This window comes from Mustelus asterias, unplaced genomic scaffold (genome assembly GCF_964213995.1).
Source record: "Mustelus asterias unplaced genomic scaffold, sMusAst1.hap1.1 HAP1_SCAFFOLD_216, whole genome shotgun sequence".
NCBI lineage: Eukaryota > Metazoa > Chordata > Chondrichthyes > Carcharhiniformes > Triakidae > Mustelus > Mustelus asterias.
Genome location: NW_027590202.1, coordinates 596,535 through 613,359, shown reverse-complemented (window position 1 = coordinate 613,359; position 16,825 = coordinate 596,535). Strand labels below are relative to the sequence as shown.

At 42.8% G+C, this 16,825-nt stretch overlaps 1 non-coding gene across 1 annotated transcript; it reads left to right on the top strand.

The window, feature by feature from the left end:
• Window positions 1-12,096: 12,096 nt before the first annotated feature.
• trnar-acg (transfer RNA arginine (anticodon ACG)) lies at window positions 12,097-12,169 on the top strand. The gene has a single exon. It is a non-coding gene; the product is annotated as a tRNA-Arg (tRNA).
• Window positions 12,170-16,825: the final 4,656 nt, after the last annotated feature.

Below are 16,825 nucleotides of genomic sequence, written 5' to 3'. Positions count from 1 at the left end.
GATCTGAAACTCTTCCATTAAGACGTCTCACACTATTCGAACTTCCAGTATGTATGTGTCTACCCTGTCCAAATATTTCCATAAGGCAACCCGCTCATTACTGGAAATCGTTAAGCAAACATTCTCTGGATTGTCTGAAAGACATTTGCATTTCCATTTATATATCGACAGCCAAAATAATACCCATTATTTCTCATATGGCTCACCATCTGAAGGGCTGTGCAGTCGGGAATGGGTTAATGACCCTTGTCACACTAAAGCAGTAAGACCCGAACTCTGTGATTTTGTTTAGAACACTGCAGAGTCCATGTTTTTGTCAGAGTTCGGTGTTTTTCATGTCTGTGCCAGATAAAAGGAACAGCTATTCATCTGTCTCCATTTGTTATCAAGAAATGCGATTGACCCAGCTCGAAATAAGCTAAACAGTCTCCATTTTATGTACCTTTGTTTAAAACGATGGAGTTGGCATGTATGCCTTCTGTCTTTGAATCACCATAGATTCATATATATATATATTCATCATACGTTATTCATCTTATCCTGATATAAAGTATTATACAAACCTGCATGTAGATTAGTTAACTTGTTTGTGCAAAACCTGTGATGTTGTTTCAAGAATATAAATGACGAACAATCATGGCCTTGGAGATCGAACAAACTACGCAGAGGAAGATACTGCTAAAACAACAAGAATCTCACCATGAACAATGACAGCCATCTCAGGTTTTGCAATGTAATGAGGGCGGGGCCCGGGACATATATAAACTCTGTTCTTACTTGTGTTCGATGAGAAGGCTGGGGCTCCACTGTTAGGAACCTCACTTCTCCCACAATTGTGAAAATAAACACTGCATTTTGAACCACTAATAGTGTCAGAGGTTTTTTACCTACAACAATTGGGGGCTCGTCCGGGATAATCTGTTTACGGTCCAGTCGAATGGCCACGACCGGGACACCGGAATAGATTATCGAACTCTAAATAGAGTGGGTCAAAATGCAGTGGGTAATCATCTGTGATAAGAGTGTGTGATGTTTAGACGTGAGTGAGATAGAGACTGTCTGAGTGATCGCCGGGGTTTGAAGGAAAAGCCTTCATGTGTAAGAGTTAGAAGGAAAAGCCTTCTAAGGAGAAGCCGGCTTAAAAAAAATAGTATAAGCGGTGGTACGGAGGGATCTGATCAACCCTTACAGGTATCACCGGACTCCGATCAGAGCGACCTGGGAGAGGGAGAGCAAGAAGGGAGAATAAGTCACTCCAGGTGGTGAGTATAAACTTATCAGTGTTATGGCGGGACAAAGACAGTGGGGACCCCCTGGGTCCCTGATAAATGAATTTATGACTAAGAGGGACAGACTCATAAAACAGATGATAACAGCGGGATGGGATTTAGACCATCCACTAGACCAACAACAAAAATGGCTGGAAGAGGAAAAGAAAAACAAAACTAAGAAAATTGGAGTTCTCTTAGTTCATCAATTGGCTGGATTAATTGAACAGGTTTCAGTCTCGGGTAAGAAATGGGCTGATGTCAAAGAAAAAATTAAAATGTTAATCAACAAAGGGGTGAAAGAGCCTCCGAATTTGGGGAGCGACTCTTTAGAATATACCAAGAATGTTGGGGAGTACCCGAAACTGCCCGAACAGATAGAGCCTTTTTACAAGCATTTAAAGACGGGCTGTCGCCAGCTCACCAAAACATCCTTAAAATGGGAGTTCTCAATACCCAGATCTATGATGAATTAGTGGAATTGGGCATCTGGAATTAGAGATGGACCAGATGAGAAACCATACCTACAAATAAAACAGGAAAATGTTCGTGCAAACAGTGGAGGAGCTAAACCAAGGGGTGCGTGCCATAATTGTAGGAAACTGGGTCACTTTGTCAGGCACTGTAGGGCTCCAAAGGGGGGTAGTGAAATCTGCAAAATGGCAGATAATGAAGGATGAGGGAATCTGCAGGTCCTCTCATTGACGTGTACTTATCAAAGAAAAAAGCATTAATAAAGAGGATGCAAAAGGATGGCTGGGATACGTCTCAGACCTTAGAGTAGCAGAAAATGTGGATATATAAAGAAAAGAGAAATGAGGCAAAGAAGATAGGAGTATTGTTAATACATCAGTTAGCTGGACTAATTGAGCAAGATAGAAAAAAGATTAGAGAACTAGAATTCAGAATAAGAGAATTGGAGAAACAAAACCAAGTCTTCGAAGAAAAACAATAGAGAGAGGAAACTGTTCCTCTACCTCCTAATGAGTCCACACAGGGACCACACCGCTCCTCCTGAGGAGTGGGAAGTGCTAGAATACAACTCAGCACCAGTAACCCGGAGGGGAACTGGTGCACGGCCAAAAGCAAAATTATAAACCCGTCACCCAGTGTAAAACAGAGATTCAGAGAGTATGAGGGAATGCTCCCACTTATTGGAGCAGAATTACCACAATAAAACAATTAAGAAGAGGGATCAGTGAATGTGAGAATCAAAGGAAAGATAAAGAGGTATCTGGCTTGCCAATGTTGTTCCAAATTCCCGATACGAATGAACAGGAGTGGTGGAATTGACCCAGTGTAGATAATCACCAGACGGCACTATACTCAGTCCTGAAACACTTAGACGAACAGGGACTAAAGGCGAGCCCCAGGAAGGCCCAAATAGGGAAAGCGCAGGTGTTATATTTGGGACACCTGATATCCCAGGGGACCAAAGAAATGCCACTGGACAGGAAAACAGCCATTCAGCAAATGCCAAGACCAGTAACCGTCCGAGGGGTAAGGAAGGTTTTGGGACTGTTTAATTACAGCCGCAACTTTATACCAGAATTCGCAAGGCTAGCCGAACCAATACAAAGGCTAGTAAAAGGGGGGAAACCCGTTCTAGAAGTTATCGAATGGGGATCAGAACAGGAAAGGGCACAGAGTAAACTAAAAGTAGAACTAATGAAGGCTCCAGGACTTGGACTGCCTGACGCTAGTAAAGATTTTCCTATCTATTGTAATCACGAAGGGGGGTTTTATTCGGCAGTAGTCACACAGGTCCATGGGGACAAACAGCGACCCGTGTGTTATTATTCCACAGCGGAGGGCCCCGTAGTAACCGGGTTACCCAGATGTATAGCCGCACTAGATTGCGCGGCATGGGCAGTAAAGGTCAGCGAGCCCATCATAATGACGGGGAAGATTGTTTTACACACCAAACATACTTTGGTGGAAATGCTGAACACAGGAAAATTGCGGTCTGTCTCAAACATGAGAGGGGCGAAGTGGGAGGCAGTGCTTCTCCCACCCACTAAGTCCATCACCATTGTACGAGACATGGGAATGAACCCCGCAGAAGGAATGTTAGGTGAAGGGTCTCCCCACTCATGTGGGGACGTAGACGAAGAGGTAGAGGAGAGTAGAATAAAAGATGCGCCCCTGGAGGCACCATATTTGGTCCTGTTTGTGGATGGATCACGGAAATGTGCAGATGTAGGCCCATTACGGTACAGGATTAGACGATATGTATCAGAGTTAAGCTCCCAATTGAAAGATATGCGGAAAACAGTATGGGACAAACAAATAGTGATAGATGAGCAAAATAAACTAGAACAGACCCCGGAGGTACCCCCGGCGGGCAGCAAGGTTATGGTAAAAACACTACCAGGAAAACCTGGATTTGCCCCCAAATGGAAAGGCTCCTATGAGGTCATTATCAGTGGAGACACCTGTGCCTGCATCGATATGTAAGGTCGGGGTGTCTGGAAGCATTGGACTCAGTTAAAGGAATACACCAATTACCGCAACAAAACAGTTAAAAGGGGAATAAAGGGTTAAAAGAAAACAAACAGGTTGTAAGTTTCTCTCACTCGAGGGAGGGAGAGAGAGAGAGAGATGTAAGATGTAATTGCGATCGAGAGCCTCATGCGGTGGAATGGGGTATAGCAGATCAATGCGAGTTTAATAAATTACGTTCCCCAGTAAATTTTACGATAATGCATCGGACAGAGATTTGAGGAATGTGGGAATAATAGCATTAGGTTACATCTGAAGAGTCGTAAGGAGAGTTACTGCATCTGCCTGTGGAAAGATAATTATTTTAGGAGGGATATTTAAAAGTGATAAAATAAATGGATTATTTGGATCAGGCTTTTGTTAAATTTGAAAATGTATTTTTGATAGAACTGAAGTTGAAAAGATAAATAACTTATTCCTGCGTATTTGAAATGATGATTAATCACTTGTTTATGTTCCTCTGAGTTATAAGACTTGCAGTAATTTTAAGATTATAGTCAAAATTTAACAGAGAAGGGAGTTACATAAGATAGAATGGGAGTGCGTGTGTCATACTGGGAATTATTATACTGCCATAATGCATTCTAATTAAAATGTGTTACATGGATCAACCATGAAACTGTATTAAAAGACAGACGGGCTAAAAGGGAGTGCCCGCCTATAATACCAAATTGACAAATTAATATAATTAGAGATGAGGGAAATAATTCAGTGGAATAATGAGATAAGAAAATGCTGGGGAAGTATTTGTTACAAACGGTTAAAGATTAAAGTGATAAGATTTCTTGAATTTACTTCTGTTTTGAGTTGAATTACAGCTTGGAAGGCAGCAGCATAAAAGCGACTGTTAATCAACGGTCTGTATTCTTAAATGTTTTACTTCCATCCCAGTTTAAGATGTTAAGTCTGAATAAATGTTGGAAGCTTCCATGTGTGTCTGTGTGTATCTGTGTGTTTAACAACGTGATTGCGTGAATGTTTTGTTGTTGTTCGTTTTAATGTTGAGAAAGGAGTTAAACCTTGGAAGGACCATGTGGCCTTTCCTTGTCTTGAAGTTGAAATTATAAGAGTGTAGTTGAGAAGTTAAAAAAATCATAAGTAATTTGGTGAAAAATGGAAAAGCAGGAACAAAAGAATGAGGTGAATATACTGTCTATGAGTCAGTTTAAAGTCTATCAAATCAATGAATCGTAGTTCCGATTATCCCAAGTTACAGCAGGAGATTAAATCAGTTAAAACCTCAGTTGTGAATACAAATAAAGACGTTGTCCTTGAGTATTTTTAATTTGCATTTGATGCCAACCATTGAACACCATGAATTATTGGAACTTGTGTTGCCAGTTAGTTACCGATATGAAATTCAAGACTTGTGTGATGTTCCGATAACATGCAACAAATTACATCATTTAAATCATCTCACATTGATTATAGTTCTGATAGTGTAACTAGTTAAAATTATACACTGCCATTGGAATTGTTCTATCTATTGTTCAAGGTTTTCCAAATCTAAGAACACTGCAAAGCTTAGAACCTAGCCAGCTAGGAAGCAAACCAAAACATTTCTAATCAAGTAACTCTTGTTATTGTTACATGTATTGTGCTTGTTACTGTTCTGAAAGTGCAAGGAATTCTGATCTGGAGCTCAGTTTAAAAATGGAAACAGATTAATTTAAAATTAAATTAAGAGGGTTTTGAGAGACCCGATATAATATATGTTGTGTATTGATAAAAACATAAGTCTGTGAAAAAAAGGCTAGTTATTCCAAACATGTCACCATTCTTTGCCATAATTTGTAATAGCTTGCACAATTAACATTAACATGACAGGAAGTGAAACCGGATTACTTAAGAGAGAGAGAAAAAGAGTTGGAGACTGGCTTTGCAGCCAGACTCAAAAATCTTGCAGCATTCGACTGCCCACAACAAACTGCTTATTCGGTTATCTGTGTTTTTAAAGAGCGGTGTCTGACAGCATAAACTATTGGCATCTATGACCACGAAACACTGGTGTTTACCTTGTGAGACAATCTGTCTATAGAAGGATCATTTCTGCTGAAACATTGCACTTTCAAATGTGGACAAACAAATGATCAAATTAGATATAATGTAAAAATACATCATATAACGATCAGAGTTGTATGGTATGTGATTTAAATGAGAAAAGCGATGCCTTTTGATAGAATGTCCGGCTGCAGCCAGTGCAAAGTGTTGTGTGATTCGCACTAAGCCAACTGAAGGGTCTGTTTATTTCTTCAGAATAAACTTGACTGATCTGAAGTAAATATGCCTTTCTTTAAGCATTGTTTTCGAAATAACGGTTATTTTAGAGAAAGGAGAGGGAAAGAGAGCAACCAAAAACCAGCCTGAGATTGAACAAAACAAAACATCTGTTTCTAAAGCATAACTAAATTAGATATTATTATTGCATACAAGCAGTCTCCAGCGACATTAACAACTTGGCCATGAGAAAGTTTGTTTACCTTACATTGTACTTTCAGAGAATTCAGCTAAGTTTCTAATTGGACTCAGAATTCCAAGCTGCCGAGGCCAAATGAGCTTAAATTAGCTTAAAGCATAGCACAATTAATTACATTGGGCAAAACTACTTTGCACTGGCGAAGGCCATACAGACATCGGGAAAAAAACGTGGATGAAGGTATTGCCCACCATACTAAATGAGTTTAAGGGTTGCTACAAACCAAACAACCAGATTAACCCCTTATGAGCTAATGACAGGACGGACGATGCAATTACCAAAAAGCACCATAACAGGTGGGACCGATGTAGGTCCACTAAAAGATAAAATCAAGAGATATGTTTTGGAACTAAGCACCCAACTAAAAGGGATGCATAAATCGGTAAAAGACAATCAAGAAATAAGAGATGCAGAGAGAGCTTGACATGCTCCCTGACAGTCCCAACAGTGGGATGTCCAAGTAAAAATATTACCTAACAAATCAGGGCTTGTACAAAAATGAAATGAGCCGCATGAAGTTATAATTAGTGGAGATATCTGTGCCTGTATATACTCAATTGAATATGCTGAAATTAATTGGAAAAATATGTGATATACTCCACTTACAGATATAAGCAAACAAAGTGACCTCCAAGCAAGCTGAACGGGTTCGCGGATCCGCGGTGTTGTGCGTGGGCGATATAGCCTTTGGACCATTGTATAACGGTCGGGCGGGATATTAGTAAGTGATAAGATGCTTCTCATGCTGATGCTCACGACCCTGGCCCTGTTAGCCATAGCAGGAGAATATAAATTGAATTATGAGGAGTTAGGGATGAAGCACAATGATCATCTCTGTAACGATGACTCTGTCTATTGTATGAACATCTTTGTGTATATGTCTTATCTGGTACCAGGAGAGCATCACAATCGAATCTGACCAAGTGCTGGGTCTGTTCACACATTCCCATGCATGGAGGAAAGGGAGGAATTCCCTTATTTCCTATCCATTTATCAGCTCTAGAAGTAATTGAATGGGTTTTAAATCAGAATGGAACCCAGAAAGGGACAATGCAACTGACATTTAAAACCCCATCGGGTACCACTATGCAGGGTATCAGCAACAGTGATGTTGTTTCAAGGCTAGGGGGCGGAGGGTGCACTTTATCGTCCTTTAAGAAGAATTACCAGCCCGGCTACGACAGATCAGGATCCCCACCCTACTTTGTTGTGAAAAATAAACAGAGGGAAGTTATCTGCCTGACAAGAAATGGAACCATACCTGTTGGCCGTAGCTACTGTATACAACAGATTGATATCACTGATGACGCTGAGGCCATGATACAGGTCACAATCCAGTGCCCCATAGCCACTGTCCCGGTTAGCCTCTCCTCCGCTTATGTAAGCGAGATGACTGCATATAATGGTACCTATTTTGTCTGTGGAAACAATGCCTATCCGTGGCTTCCCTGGAATTGGACAGGATCGTGTTATTTGGCATATGTGGTGCCTTATATTCACCATTACACTGACTTATGGGACCACCCCGAAATACACCTGCTTAGGGCTAAGCGAGCCATTAGTGAGACAGAACGGTTCTTCATGATAGCCTACCAATTTTTTGGGACGGCAAAGACAGCACAGGAACTGATACGGATGGCCTCAACCCTAGAGAAAGTTGCAAATAAGACTAAGGATGGGTTCGAGGAGGTGAGCACGGCCATCTCTGAAATGTCAGCAGAGGTCGTAGCTATTCGGACTGTGGCGTTACAGAACTGATTGGAACTCGATTATGTGCTAGCCTCCCAAGGAGGAACATGTGCCATAGCTGGCTTCGAATGCTGTACGTATATTCCCGAAGCTTCGGAGAATATAACTCGCTTAGCAGATCATATTAAACAAGTAGCAAAAGCAATACAGGAAGAAGGGAACCAATATCATGAGTATAACCCTCCTGGCTGGCTGGGGCAATGGTTGGGTCGTGGGGTTCATACCTGATGCATGGATTGATTGTATTAATTGTAATTGTAATTACTTGCTGTGTTTGTATGGCATTATTGAATGCCTGTTGCAAAACAGTAACAGCGCGAATTATGACAGTCGCAAGTGTACAGGTGGAGGGGGCAGACCTCCCAACTAAGGAGCTAGGCCCATTCCCCGAAAACATGTGGTTCTGAGTTGGTCATAAATGCCATGTTTGGACCTGGCATCCGACCAAAAGGGGGGAGTGCAGTCGGGAATGGGTTAATGAACTTTGTCACACTTAAGCATTAAGACCCAAACTCTGTAATTTTGTTGAGAACACTGCAGAGTCCATGTTTTTGTCAGAGTTCGGTGTTTTTCATGTCTGTGCCAGATAAAAGGAACAGCTATTCATCTGTCTCCATTTGTTATCAAGAAATGCGATTAACCCAGCTCGAAATAAGCTAAACAGTCTCCATTTTTATGTACCTTTGTTTAACACGATGGAGTTGACATGTATACCTTCTGTCTTTGTATGACCATAGATTCATATATATATATATATATTCATCATACGTTATTCATCTTATCCTGATATAAAGTATTATACAAATCTGTATGTAGATTAGTTAACTTGTTTGTGCAAAACCTGTGATGTTGTTTCAAGAATATAAATGACGAACAATCGTGGCCTTGGAGATCGGACAAACTACGCAGAGGAAGACACTGCTAAAACAACAAGAATCTCACCATGAACAATGACAGCCATCTCAGGTTTTGCAATGTAATGAGGGCGGGGCCCGGGACATATATAAACTCTGTTCTTACTTGTGTTCGATGAGAAGGCTGGGGGTTCACTGTTAGGAACCTCACTTCTCCCACAATTGTGAAAATAAACACTGCATTTTGAACCACTAACAGTGTCAGAGGTTTTTTACCTACAACAGGTGCACCATAGAAAACATTCTTTCAAGTTGTATCACAGCTTGATATGGCTTCTGCTCTGCCCAAGACCGCAATAAACTACAAAGAGTCGTGAATGGAGCCCAATCCATCACTCAAACCAGCCTCCCATCCACTGATTCTGTCTACGCTTCCTGCTGCCTCGGCAAAGCAGCCAGCATTGTTAAGGACCCCACGCACCCCGGACATTCTCTCTTCCATCTTCTTCCTTCGAGAGAAAGATACAGAAGTCTGAGGTCACGTGCTAGCCGATTCAAGAACAGCTTCTTCCCTGCTGCCATCATACTTTTGAATGGACATTACCTTGCATTAAGTTGATCTTTGTCTATACCCTGACAGTGACTGTAATACCACATTCTGCGCTCCCGTTTCCTTCTCTATGAACAGTACGCTTTGTCTGTATAGCGCGCAAGAAAAAATGCTTTTCACTGTATACTAATACATGTGACAATAATAAATAAAACTAATCGTTTCATTTCTCCTGACTTCCAGACTATTCCTGTTGTTACATTTCCTCCCTCCTGAGTTTCAGTCGTTTCAAATTCCCACATTTTTCACCTTTTCCTGTTGTAATGAAAGGCCATGGATGTAAAAGATGAGATTTGTTTCCCTGTCAACAAATTCTGCCTGAATTCCTAGGTTTCTGCAGCATCTTCCGCCTTCGCTGCAGTTATCTGATCGGCTGTGAATGGCCAAGAGAACATATTTTCTTTCAATCAGTGGCTGCTTATAGGCTCCTTGATGCAGGGGTATGAATCGCATTTTGGTATGCCTTAACCACCGAGATCCCGAGTTGAAATCCGAGACTAGCCCTACTGTTTCTTCTTATCCCTGTTACATCAAAACATCGAAAGCAGGAGTAGGTCATTGGAACATCATCTACCATTCATTGTTGTCATGCCTGATAATCAAATTCAATACCCTGATCCGCCATTTAGCCCCAAGAGCTATATTAAACTTCTCTTGAAATCATAGTGTTTGGCCTCAACTACTTTCTGTGGGAGTGAACTCTGCAGATTCACCACTCTCTGGCTGAAGGAAGTCTCATCATCTCAGCCGTTATCCTCAAACTATTATCCCGAGTTCTGGACTCCCCACTAACGAGAATATTCTTTCTGAATCTACCCTGTTTCACCCGGTCAGAATGTTATAAGGTTCCATTAGAATCATAGAATCCCTGCAGTACAGAACAAGGCCAATTCGGCCCATCAAGTCTGTACTGACCACAATCCCATCCAGGCCCCACTCCTGTAACTACATGCATTCACCCTGCTAATACCCCTGACACTAGGGCCAATTTAACACGGTCAATCAACATTAGCCGCACATCTTTGGACAATGGGAGGAAACCGGAACACCCGGAGGAAACCCATGCAGACACGGGAGAATGTGCAAACTCCACACAGACAGCGACCCGATGCCAGATTTGAACCTCGGACCCTGGCGTTTTGAGGCGGCAGTGCTAACCAATGTACCACCCAAAACATATCTGCCCAGAAATAGCCAGGATTAGTTGGCAAGAAATGCATTTGCCAATGTTGGACACCTAAGTGTTAAAATAAGCCGCATCCCAGAAGTGCCTCGAACACATGCTCCCTGGTTTAGGAAGCCAGTGCCTTACGCGTTAGGTCACTGGGACTATCGGTGAGCTACTGCTGCAACTTTAAAAAGCTGTATATCTCCATCCACATAGACAGTGACTAACCCCAGAATCGAAACCAGGTCCCTGGTATTGTGAGCCAGCAGAATTAGCCACTGTGCCGCCCTCTCCCACGAAGATTTGATCAGATTTCATGAGCTGCAGGTTTTGTTTTTTTCTTTGCATTGCAGACATTGGGATTGGTCCACATGGGGTTTCGTTTGAGAACCTGAGCACAAACTGTGCGGAAACTATCAGCACAACACACTCGCTCGAAAATAAATATATGATCAACAGGGTTGGCTATGTAACTTGACATTCATTTTATCTCCATTCACCTCTTCAGCTGGCCCCATGATTATGGGTTCAGTGAGCTGCCTGGATGATTCTTTTTGTTCATGTGGGTGTCGCTGGCTAGATCAGCATGCACTGCCCATCAGTATTTAGCCTTGAGAAAGTAGTGGTGAGCTGCCTTCTTGAAACGTTGTAATCCATTTGTACAGGTACACTTACAGTGCTGTTAGGGAGGGAATTCCACGAATTTGTCCCAATGACAGTGGAGGAACGGCGATATATTTCCAAATCAGAATGCTGAGGGAATTGAGTGTGGTGTTGGCTGTGTGGCGTTGGAGGGGGGAGGGGGGGAGAGGGGGCGGGGGGGGGGGGTGGCAGGGGCCAGGTGGAAGCGCTCTTGGGTTTGGGAGATGCTGTCTAAAATGCCTTTGGTGGATTCCTGCATCATGCAGACAAGTGGAGAATATTCTATCGCACTCCTGACTTGTGCCACGTCGATCGTGGACTGTTTTGTGGGAGTCGGGAGGTGAGTTACTCCCACAGGATTCCCATCCTCTGCCCTGCTCTTTTAGCCACTGAATAAACTGATAACATGCGTGCTGAGTCAGAATAGGTGTGTCTTCTTTCCTGCTCAGTTTGTCGTGAATTTTCCGCACTTTTTTCTTTTCCTGAATGTATTTTGTGGCTCAAGTAAGGGCCAATGTCATATGATTGTAAGATACTACATTCAGGTAATATTCAATCGTGGATTCACTGGCGGGAGGGGTACGGTTTCGAGTCACGTTGTTGACGCTGGATTGATAACGCAGAGAAGCAGGCTGAAGCTTTGGGAACCAGGGTTCGAATTCCAACACAGCAGGTTAACTCAATTCAAGGCAAAGTAGAATTACTGTAAGTGAGTAGAGAAAAATTTAATTATGCAACATTTCCTCATTAAAATGTTTTGACCATGTTTCTGCCGATTTTGAAGCCTCGGACCGATATGTAAACATTGCTGCATGCGGCTTTGCTGTGGGCCAGTGGCGCAATGGATAACGCGTCTGACTACGGATCAGAAGATTCCAGGTTCGACTCCTGGCTGGCTCGGTGTAATAATTTAACAGTAGTTCACAAACTCCATATTCGTGTGGGTGAAAAATGTGTGTTGACCAATTCAGAGAAATGTTGACCAAATGCAGTCAGCTTCTGTGATGAAATTTATCTTAGCCAATGATTGTTCAAAAAAATGTTGACTATTTTAAGAAAAAAATACTGATAAAGTTCAATTAAGTTTTTTTTTAAAAAATAGTTTATTTAAATGACGAATTCTCGTTAAAGTATTCGGGGAAATATGTTAGCAAGTTTAAGCTACCTTTTAAAAAGTTGGAAATTTCTCGAAAAATACGTGGAAACATTACGTTTTTCAAAATAGTGAAAACATTTTCTAAAACGTTGATGAACTCTGATTAAACATGTTTAATTTTAAGAAGCAAAATACACAGAAATGTTTTTTAAAAGTTGACAAATTTCAGTTAAATCAGATGGAGGAATTTCTTTGGAGTAAGTTTAGTTTTGAAAAGTTCAAATTAGCCAGAGGTTTCTGGTTTGTGATGCTGGGATTGTTGTCCATTGGAGCGAAGGAGATTGAGGAGCGATTTAATCGAGGTGGACAAGATTAGGGCAAGTTTAGAGGGGGAGGGGCAATTTTTAAGATATTGGGCAAGGCGGGGGCGAAGAAGATTTGGAAGCAACATCTTTTCCACAGCGAGTGCTCAGGACCTGGAACTCATTGCCTCCGAGAGTTTTGGATGAGGTCAATTTCGGTAATAGAAATTCTGAGGTGGACATGGACCTCCTGAGAAAGAAGATGGGTCTCCAGGAACATTCTTTAGGCAGGTAGATGGATCTCCTCGGTGACATTGAATCTGAAGATCAACCTGTGGAAGCACACCCCTTCCCCGGCCACCGCCCCCACCCACTGTTGAGAACAGTACAGCACAGGAAACAGGCCCTTCGGCCCTCCAAAATGTTTGACAAGAACCCCGCTGATATTAAATGCAAGGGCATCAAAATCAAAAATGGTATTTTGGAACATTCGTTCTTCGTTGTAGATATTTTCAAGTTCATATAACGTGAAAAAGGATATGCAAAATATTCAGACTGTTGAATGGGAACTCCCGACATTGTTACAAGGACAGCATTAACCATTTACCTCATTGTCACCACCTCAGAAGCTGTCTTGGCTAAAGGGCCAACATTGCGGTGAATCCTCGTTTCGGTCCCGCTGTGGGGAAAACAACTTCATTGATTCACTGGCCCTGCTCTGACGTAATAAACTGGAGAACAAAGGCTCTGTGAGCTGATTGGATGAATTGGAGAATCAGGGACATGATTGGACGTCACCAGTTGATTCGTTTGGGAATTAACCAATCGCTGGAGAGACCGGAAATACATGTAAATATCTTCACCCAAACAATTATAGATTGAACCCATTCCATTTAATGGGACTCAAAGAACAAAGAACAAAGAAAGTTACAGGCTCTTAGGCCCTCCAAGCCTGCACCGATCATGTTGCCCGACTGAACTAAAACCCGCTATCCTTCCGGGGACCATATCCCTCTATTCCCACCTTACTCATATATTTGTCCGGACGCACCTTAAATGTCACTATCGTATCTGTTTCCACTACCTCCCCCGGCAGCGTGTTCCAGGCACCCATCACACTCGATGTAAAACACTTACCTCATTAATCTCCTTTCAACCTTGCCCCTCGTACCTTAAACCTATGCCCCTTAGTAATTGACTCTTCCACCCTGGGAAAAACCTTCTGACTATCCACTCTAGCCATGCCCCTCAGAATCTTGTAGACTTGGATCAGGTCGTCCCTCAACCTCCGTCGTTCAAGTGAGAACAAACCAAGTTTCTCCAACCTCTCTTCTTAGCTAATGGGCGACATGGTAGCACAGTGGTTAGCACTGCTTCTTCACAGCTCCAGGGACCTGGGTTTGATTCCCGGCTTTGGTCACGGTCTGTGGCGTAAGCACATTCTCCTCGTGTCAGCGTGGGTTTCCTCCAGGTGCTCGGATTTCCTCCCACAGTCCAAAAATGTGCGGGTTAGGTTTATTAGTCATGCTAAAATTGCCCCTTAGAGTTCTGAGATGCGTAGGTTTGAGGGATTAACGTGTACATGTGGGGGTAGGGTCTGGGTGGGATTGTGGTCAGTGCAGACTCGATGGGCCGAATGGCCTCCTTCTGTACGGCAGGGTTTCTATGATTCTGATGCTCTCCATGCCAGGCAACATCCTGGTAAATCTTTTCTGCAGCCTCTCCAAAGCCTCAACATCGTTCTGGTAGTGTGGCGACCAAAATTGAAAATTATATTCCAAGTGCGGCCGAACTAACGTGCTATAAAGCTGCAGTATGACTCGCCATGTTTTAAACTCAATGCCCCGGTGACCAATAGGTTAACTGCGCACCAGCTGGTGCATATTACATTCAATTGTATCGCCAGGACCGGGAGAAGGTTCCCAGCAAAAAGAACGGAGAAAGCCCCCATCTTCTTGATCTATATCTCTTATTATGGAGATATTCCCAGTGCAAAGGGTGTGGGAACACTATTTTCTGCATATATCGAGAGGTCGAAAAGCGAGGGGAACTTCAGCATGTGTGAGCTGCGGCTGTCGGACAGCGCGGTGTATTACTGTGGACTGAGAGACGCGGTGACAGAAACCAGAGGGAGCCTGGTATGAAAAAAAACCAATGCCCCAGAGTGACAAGATGAACGGACCAGAGAATGGTAATAATATTGGGCTATAAATAGAGCATGATTCACTCTGTGGTGCTTCTATACATTTTCGGTATTGCTGATATTCACAACAGGAGAGGCGATGGCCGAGGGGGTATTATCCTGAGACTATTAATCCAGAAACTCAGCGAATGTTGCGCGGACCCGATTCAACTAAAACAATATCGACAACTAAGAATCTATTGACGACCATGAAGCCATTGTCGATTGTCGGAAAAACCCATTTTGTTCACTAATGTACTTTGGGGAATGAAATCTGCCGTCCTTACCTGGTCTGGCCTACACGTGACTCCAAAGCCAAAACAATGTGGTTGATCTCAACTACCGATGGACAACTAGTGGTATCCATGTCCCACACACAGAAACAATTCACGGGAATCACTGTTAAAACTGTCCTGATAATAAGGCTAATGGACGTATTGAGAAAAAAAAAACAAGGACAGAACTATTTAGCCTCCATTAGCTTCCGGGTCACAGTAAGAAAATAAGGGTTTTTTTGTGGAATGTCAATTATTGAGCATGTTCAAAAAAATCAACAGCTTTTGGGAGCCTAATGGCATTAAGCGCGATGCAGATAGCGCGGGAAAGTTGCGTTCAGGCTGATCAGCCCTGATCTAACTGAATGACGAAGCAGAATCGAAGGACAGAATGGCCTACTGCTGTTCCCATGTTCCTGTACCCCATTTTTCTACATTCTTCCCCAAGTCAATCGCTAAATGTGTACGTTCTCTCTGTAAGGCTGATTATATTAATCCAGCTCACGGTGCGTCTTGTTACTGTCTGCTATCTCACCACCTGGGCGTCACACAGCACCACTGGAGACAGAAGGGAGGGAGCTGAGAACATACGAAAAAAGGAAGCTGATTATTGAAGGCTGGGATTAGACCGGATAAAATCAAACACGCAGCTCCCCTTTTACAGAGCGACAGCGGCAATGCAGCTGCTGTGGGGATCATTCCTGACAGGTAATTACGTGCAAAAAACATTGCACTGTTTCACACGTTTCCCAAGCTTGGTTCCAGACCACAAATTAATCATACGCCCTTCTGACCATTTTCTGTGTTGTTATTTCCATATTTGAGACATGGAGATTCTGTCACCCAGCCGCTCACATCAGATGTTAAGAGAGAAGGCGAGATCGTGACTTTAACCTGGAGCAATGAAACCAAGCACGCTGAATGTCTTCTTCACCACTCTGTCCACCTGTGACTCCACTTTTAAGGAGCAGAGAGCGACTATCGGCTGCACTGGTACCGACAACATCCAGACACGCAGCCCGTGTTTATAGTGCGGAAAGATACTGATAGTTATGAAAACAAAGCAGATGTTTTTAAAAGTCGCTTCTATGTAGCTAATATCGCTCTGTCGGAGGTAGCTAAAAATGGATACAAAATTGGCTTGATGACAGAAGCCACAGGGCGTTGTAGAGGGTTGTTTTTTAAACTGGGGGCCTGTTACCAGCGTTGTGCCTCAGGCATCAGTGCTGGGTCCACTGTTATTTGTCATTTATATTAATGATTTGGGTGAGAAAAAAGGAGGCATGTTTAGGAAGTTTCCAGTTGACACGAAGATTGGTGGCATAGTGGACAGTGAAGAAGGTTATCTCGGATTGCAACGGGATCTTGATAAATTGGGCCAGCGGGCTCACGAATGGCAGATGGAGTTTAATTTAGATAAATGCGAGGTTATGCATTTTGGTAAATTGAACTAGGGCAGGACTTACTCAGTTAATGGTAGGTCATTGAGAAGAGTTACAGAGCAAAGAGATCTAGAGGTACAGGTTCATAGCTCCTTGAAAGTGGAGCCACAGGTGGACAGAGTGGTGAAGAAGACATTCAGCGTGCTTGGTTTCATTGCTCAGAACATTGAATACAGGGGTTGGGACGTCTTGTTGAAGTTGTACAAGACATTGGTAAGGCTACACTTGGAATACTGTGTACAGTTCTGTACACCCTATT